This window comes from Rhinichthys klamathensis, unplaced genomic scaffold (genome assembly GCF_029890125.1).
Source record: "Rhinichthys klamathensis goyatoka isolate OS25496 unplaced genomic scaffold, OSU_Roscu_1.1 h1tg000133l_1, whole genome shotgun sequence".
Classification (NCBI taxonomy): Eukaryota; Metazoa; Chordata; class Actinopteri; order Cypriniformes; family Leuciscidae; genus Rhinichthys; species Rhinichthys klamathensis.
The window spans coordinates 2,373,279-2,381,709 of NW_026606668.1; positions in this window are offsets into that span (position 1 = coordinate 2,373,279).

The window sequence follows — 8,431 nt, forward strand, 5'->3', positions numbered from 1 at the left end:
CAGAAGCTGATTTTATAGTTGATACCTGAATATATAGATACAAATCACCATCTATGTTTGCACTCAAGTCAAGTTTGTCTTCATCAAGATTAATGACTAGTTGTAGTCATTCATCCTTGACTGGTCCAAATGACTTGCCTCAATAAGGCATACAAAAATATTTTAAGGACAGTTTTATATCACAATGACCATATAAATATATACTTTGCGCAATCTAAATGAACTAAAACTATATTAATTGAGTAAAAAAAGAATTCTGTTACTTAAGTATATGAAGTACTTATACTTTAGCCCCATGATAATAGTGTCAGCTGGGACCTCACGTCTCTCTGCTGGAATTTTTTTTTTTTTATAAAGATAGTATAAGTGTGCAAAAATAGTGTAAAAAAAACAGTGTCACAGTGTCATCTACAAATCTGAGACAAGGCCTTACCCTGTGCGTGTGTGTGTGTGTGTGTGTGTGTGTGTGTGTGTGTGTGTGTGTGTGTGTGTGTGTGTGTGTGTGTGTGTGTGTGTGTGTGTGTGTGTGTGTGTGTGTGTGTGTGTGTGTGTGTGTGTGTGTATATTCATGCTCTGCTCCCTCTCCATATGTTCACATGCAGAATGCAGTGACAGCGTCAGCGCTTTTTCCAAACATACTCAGATGGTCAAAATTTTGTAGTGCGAGGTCGTCTTACATGACAGTACAGGAGTAATTTTGACAGACACTTATGTAATTCCCACTCCATAACAAGATTAGCTAACTAACATTTACTGGCAAACAAGGGAGGAGAGAGAAAGGAGGGGTGAACTTCCCCGGTGTACCAAAAACTCAAAGTTTCGGAGTGTGTGTGTGTGTGTGTGTGTGTGTGTGTGTGTGTGTGTGTGTGTGTGTGTGTGTGTGTGTGGTGTGGTGTGTGTGTGTGTGTGTGTGTGTGTGTTGTGTGTTGTGTGTTGTGTGTGTGTGTGTGTGTATGTGAACTGAGCCTTAGACCATCTGTGAGTCTGAGAAGCCAATTTTCCGCCCATGGACCTTCACAACCAGCAAAGAGAGAGCTCTGCCAAGAAAAGAAAGTTCTTAATGCCAAGAAAATCCCTTTCCTCTTTCAGTCTGCCATTCAGCCTCCATCTGCGCTGACAGGGTACGGTGTGTTTAGACAGCTCCCTGCCATCTTTCATCATCTGTCCCTTGTCTGTGTTTCAGTCCACAACACTGAGACGCGGCAATTAACAAATTAACACACCAACCACAATATTATGATTCGTAAATCGTAATACTGAATTACTGAACTCGGTGAGCCTTTACATAGGTATATGTAAGTAAAACAGGGTTGAATATGAGACAAGGAACTCTAAAAACATGCCATATGCTGGATGTGGTGCTGGAAAATGACTTTCATGTATACATATTGACTTTCATGTAAAGTCATTCTGACAGAGCATATGTTTTCTTTTTGTTTGTGGTCTTTCTGCCACCATTTAGTCACACAACAGTCACAGGATTCAAACAAGCACCACAGTTCAATGCGTCGGAGCCTTTTCGCCACCTTTATGATATGTGAAGAGAGGACAGGAAATGACACGACAAGAGAAGTGGGTGGTGGATGATAATAGGAACTGTGTAGGGCTGCACAATTTAGCAATTTTTCTGTTAAAAGTGACTGCAAATTAAAATAAAATAAAAGCTCATGGGGCCTCATTTATAAAGATGTAGTTCATCTTAAATTCAAGCTCAATGTGTACAAGCACATTAACTACATTTTTATAATTGTGTAGTAGACTATTCTTGTTATGTTGTGTTGTAATGATGTTATTATTATTATTTTCAGGAAGTCATTAATACAAATGAATTAATTTTAGTGATGAAATTTTTACAGAGCAGTTATGCTCATGTGCACATATAATTATATTAATACATATTGGGAATGTGATTGCTTATTTATCTTTACATTTTCATAAACTATGCTGAATTTATTGGCAATTTGAGATGGTCCTCACTGCAGAACACAAAATCCAGGGGGAGGAGTTGGATCCAGATCCAACTCCTCCCACCTTATGTATAACTAATCCTACACATCTCCACCCCCTGATCCCTAACCCCACCCCTAATCCTACCCAACTCCACCCCTTAGATCTGGATCCAACTCCGCCCCCTGGATCTCGTGTACTGCAATGAGGTGCTACTGGGCAATTTGGCCAAAAATGTTGTTATTATTTATCAATATGACTATAAAATAATAATAATAAGTGAAAGAATAATAAGAAGAATTAATTTTTATTATTATTTTTACTAAATTTTAAATATTACTGTTGCAATATTTCACTGTAAAACTAATATAATGCTGTAAAATTTATTTTCAAACGTTATACCAATGAGCTTTTATTTTGGTAGAAAGCTTATCTATTGTTGACAGACAAGTGCTTCTCATTTCAAGTTTGGGAAGACGGTTGGTGCATAGTGTTCCCAAATGCACATTAAAAGGGACACAAACTCACAGCACTGCAGAGACAGTTCGCATGGAGCAGCATTCACTGAGAATGGAGTTACTCTGAGAAACTGGAAACAACTGATCATGCATGAGCTGCTCACGTGTAAATGAACACAGTGACGTTTCACTCTGAAACATGCAGCTCATGTATTTAATTAAATCGCAGCCTTTAGCCATATGATAACGCAATTTCAGTATTATCTCGACTGATTGTGCAGCCCTGTACAAGACAGATCTGAACCCACATTGCTCACATGAGAACCAAAGCTCAATGTTTTGGAGTACATGCACTTACTGCCAAATCAACACCTTTATGTACTAATATGCACTAACCACAAGGCCACAGTTCTGGAAAAAAAGCTGATTTCTTTGTTTGCATAGCAATAATCAGGCTGAGTTTTTAGACAAAAACCTGACAAGGAAAAAATCCATAAGGATATTTCATAAAGAAAGCCACAGTCCCAGATTACCCTGTGCAATACAATGCAAAGAGGGTCTATTGAGCGACTGTCTGCTTTATTGAACCACCTTTTTGATGACTGAACAAATGCAGAGGGCCAAACACACCAACATTCCCTCACAAAGGTCACCTTAAAGCCTGCTGAATTGATCAGAAAGAGAGAGAGAGAATGTGTGAGGGAGAGTGAGAATCTGACTCCAGAGGACGAAGTACATCTACTGCTGCAGTGACCTACTGAATAAAACCACTCAGGCAAATGATGTGTGCATGGGGTAAAAACTGCATTACAAACCACTTTCCACTTCTAAGATGGGACTGAAACTTTAGGGAACAATACCTTAACTTACCAAAATACTAGCATGAACGCTGTATCTAAACAACAAGCACTGAAACAGGCAGTTGTGCCAATTAATGATGCATACATTATAGTTTTGTATATAACATGGTGCAGAGCAGTCCCTGCTGGGACAGATTAGTCATGAGCTGTCATGGAGGAAAACATGAACCATAATGGATGCACATCTGTCCAGTGTTAGCGACAGCGGTACTGGAGACAGGGTTCACAGAAAACTAGAAGAGCAGTGGCTGCTAGTTTGAGTTATGATACTCTCTGGGGGGGGGGGGGGGGGTATCATAATTCATCATAATATCATAATCATAATATCATAATTCATCTTCATCAAAAGTATTCATAACTCATCAAAAGTATTCATCTTTGCCTTTGTCAATTCTTTCTTTAAAGTCCCCGTGAACCGGAAGTTGCAAACGACTTTTCTCCAGTGTTGTGACGTATTTCCGAGAGAAACGGAATACTAAATGAGGCAAAATGGTGGGCGTGGCTTTTTTCCCAACTAGCACCTGATTGGATCTAGAAAAGTAGGCGTTTCATTCAGCCTGTCTACTGTCAGTTGGAGGGGCGTGATTATGGATGTTAAGAAGACGCCCAAACCGTGAAACCTACGTCATCAGGCAAGGTCCTCCAACGCAGAGGGGAGGGGAAATTTCAGATTTTGATTAAAGATTACGAAGCCAAAAAAAATTTTTGTGTGGATTGACTTGCATGGATGAATTGTTCACCACAAAACGATCAATTTAGGCAAACAAAGTAAGTATGGTCAATTTTGAATTCATGGGGACTTTAAACTGCCGCAAAGCTTATGCATGCAGTGTGAATGCTGTAACCTGTTAGTGTGGGTGACAAATACATATCCCTTAAAAAGTAATATCTGAAAAATTAATAAATACATTACCGTTCAAAAGAAATCTATACTTTTATTTAGCAAGTATTTATTAAATTGATTGATCAAAAGTGACAGTAAAGACATTTATAAAGTTACAAAAGTTTTATTTTTTAAGTTACTATTTAACTTTCTATTCATCAAAGAATCCTGAAAAAAAGTATTGTAATTGTGAAATAAAGTGATGATGATATAATAATAAAAATAATAATACATGTTACTTGAGCACCAAATTAGCATATTAAAATAATTTCTTATTTAATGGCTGCTGAAAATTCAGCTTTGCCATCACAGGAATAAATTGCATTTTAAATATATTAAAATATATATATATATTTTAAATAATTGTAAATAATAATATTACTGTTTTTACTGTATTTCTAATCAAATAAATGCAGCCTTAGTGAGAAAGAGACTTCTTTAAAAATAAATATATAGCCTATATAAATGCACCGACCTCAAACTTTGCACATTTCAAGATATTTGGATGACAAATTCAAATACTCAAAACAGACAGGCAGATTAAACTGCATTGTAATCACAGACTTATGATTCTTAGAAGCATTCTGAGCTATATTTTTAATTTGATAGTAGAGATGCACCGATATATCGGCCAATAATCGGTATCGGCCAATAAAATCTATTATTATCACTTTCGGCCATCGGCCGGTTTAAAAACAGTCGATTATATCCTGTCAATCAAAAGGGTGCGGAAAAACGTGTCAAACAATAAATGGAGTTTTGACGCTCTTAAATGTGACGTGACAGATCGCTGTATAGCGCCTCAAGCGGCAGTGCTAAGCGCAAGTCTTTTCTTTCACTTTAATTCAAGTTATATCATGAAAGACATTCATGGCTCTTACATGGATCTTACAGAAGGTATCTTACTGAAGGAAACTTACCGAAATTCATATCGTGTCTCATAAATAATCACTCAATCTGTCTTTCAGAAAGATGTTAATAAAACATCTTGAGAACAATATGTCACTTAACATTGCATTTACTTAAGGAAAGCTATCCGATGTTCACCGTTTGTTAGTTAGCTATTAAAAAAACACTAGAGGTGCTTATTTATTTACTCTTAATCATTATGTTTAAATAAATTTGCCATGAAGACAAGTGCTTATAAAAACTACCTTATGTGCAACTGAGATGTACAAACATTTAATTTATTTATTTGTGCGCAATTATCTGAAAATAAATAGCAGTTAAATATAATACCTCTTTATATTATTTGTATTTGTATTATATTTGTATTATATATATAATATTATTTGTACTTAATGAGGTTCCCAACTCCCAGTATAGTTTGCAGCATTATGTGTGAGATTTTTTTCCCTTAAAAAAATCAAATAATCGGCTATCGTTATCTTTTTTTTGTCCCGACATGCCATATAGACTTCACATTTTTTTTCCATGCACATATTTTTTCATGTTCATGTGTTCTACAATCACATATCACAATGATATAATCCAGCAGTCCATCCTTTATATAAACTTCCCAGGCTGAATTCGCTTCAATCCATAATTCATCTGCTATGACTTATTAATGTCTCTTTTCACAGAGAGAGACAGAGAGAAATCAACAAATCCTGAGGAGCTCAGAGCAGAGGATGGATAAAAGAACAGTTTTTGAAAACACATTGATTAGATTAACACCCTACATATAAAAGTATGTGAACACCCGAACACTGTGTCCACATGCTTGACATTTAATTTTAAAAACACTGGCATTCAATATGAAGTTCTCGCTTCCTTTGCTGCTACAGTTTCCACTCTTCTGGGAAGGCTTTCCACAATGTTGGAACACGGCAGCTGGGATTTGCTCCCATTCAGAAACCGTAAAGTCAGGCACTGATGCTGGGTGATGGGCCTTGGCTTGCAGTCTGCATTCCAATTAATCTCAAAGGTGTTCAATGAGGTCCAGGTCTGGGCTTTGTGAGGACTAGTCAAGCTTCTACTTCAGATTCAGTAAACCATTTCTGTATACTCGTCTCCACCATAGACTGTAGTAAAACGGCTAATAGACAGCAGACAAACAGCTAGTAGTGATAGCATCGGCAATCCACCTTTCACTCAAGTGGCCACGTCCTTAATTATACAGAACTTTAAGGCTTAATATAATTTAAACGGATTGTACCAGGGTGTTAACACATTTTTTTTACTGCTGTAAAGTTGGGCATTTTAACATGACTCTCTTTTGGAGCATGTTTCTAGCGGCCAGTCGATGAATTGCAGTTTAAGTCACTTCCATGTTGGATTCAATAGAGAGACCAGATGGTTGCTGCTTGGTCTCCACCTATTGGCTTATAGCGATGTAGTCAGAGAAGTCATCAGAGAAGTGACGTCAGTGCAAGGGGGAGGGGAGTTGTCTATTTTGATTTCATGGTGACTTTAAGCTAAATCCCCACCACTGATGTGTAAACAAGCTCAAACTAATTTGTTTGTTTACTCACAGCGCACATGGATGAAACAGGACACCAGCTAGAGACACAGGCACAAAAAAGGACAGAAAACGAATAAATGCTGGGACATGCTGCACATCTCTCGTTGTTTCTCTTTTCTCTCCCATCTCGTTGTTTCTCTGTTCTATATTTAGTTATGGGTCATAGTCAGACACTAATTAAAAATACAACAACGAGGATGGGCGTATGTAGGTGTTTCTTGATATGGAATCTCTTCCTTTTGACTCCGGCTTGAATCAATCCATCTAAAATGCAACATCTGCCCACAGTGACACTTCTTATTGACAAATACCCGATACCTTTTGCCTCTAAAACATCTCTATTTATAACATCTATAAACTAGAAAAATCTTTCCAATAATCCAGAGCTTAACAGACAGCACAACAGAAGATTTGCCTTAGCCTATGTCTTAACGAATCCATGGATTTAGATTATACGAAAACAGACTGAACCTTTTCCCCCCCTTTTTTTTTTTAGAAACATTAATGAAATTCTAAAATCTCAACTATATTTAAACTAAGTGTTGACGTTTCATACTGAAACGTAGTTGCTCCACGCTCTGCAATTGTGATAAATTATTGCCTAACATTTTGAGTATAGCCTACCTGCGCGCGATAAATATCAAATTAATATATTTTCCAATAGCCATTCTTTCGCAAAACACTTTCGTTTCCTGTTGGGTATATCAACACAATCCACCTCTGCACTTCCTTTGTCAGAAGAGCTAACCCAAGCTGGAAATATCGTGCATATGAAACAACTTTTAGTTAGAGAATTAGATCTTCTTTCTATCAAAACTATCGGAACTCGCAGGCCAGTCTGAACCCCGTGCTTTCCTGTTGAATGAGTCCGCACATTAAAAGCGTTTATGGGCTTATTCATTCCCTTTTTACCGCATAACTATCTGCGAACTTGTAGCTGCACGTAGCCTATTTCTAATGTGCTTCAGCTGTCAACCAAAATAACCCCACATCACAACGCGTGAAATGAGTTCTCTTACCTGGCGGGTTAATAGCTGATGTTATCGCTTGTTTCGGATGTAATTTGCACATTTAGTTGTAGACCGGATCTGTAAACTCTGGTTATAATCGCGTGATTCACTTTTGGGTGAAAAGGCGTGGAGTAGGCTATGACTACTGAAACAGAGGTAGCCTATTCAAAGTATTTTCCCCCCTTGATTTAGCCTATGCACGCACCAAAAAAAAAACTCCACTCTCACTTGAAATCGTGGACTTTCACTATAACGTTACATTGTAACTTTACTTAATAGGGACTAAGTTTTATGGGTTTACTTATGATTGTCCTTTTAAATAGCCTACAAAATCTGCACCTATTATTGTATGACAGAACAGTTCATAAATATGGGGGATGACTGTTCATTATCATACACATGACCAATAATCGATCTTCAAATCTACTAATCTTTTGGGGGGTGAAAGACAGTGTCTCCACCTAGTGGGTAGGCCTATTTTGCACAGATGAGCTCGAAGATTAATAGTTGACAAGGTCTATAGACTATATAGTTTTAATATTTTATTATAACTGTAACATTATAAATGTAAAAATGAAAAAAAAATCCAAATCCTTACACAATAAATTAGGTAGAAAGTGAGAAACTGGTAACATTAAGAATTGTGACCTCTCTGAATTTTTTTTATTTTCAAAATAGTCTTCACATGCATAATACATTCTTAGATGCAGCAGTCAATATGAAACACCATTAGATGGGTGACAGAGAGAGTATTGTCATCTTGAAAGTAAAGTGAAAGCAAATAAGTTATGATTAAAGTCATTATCCTT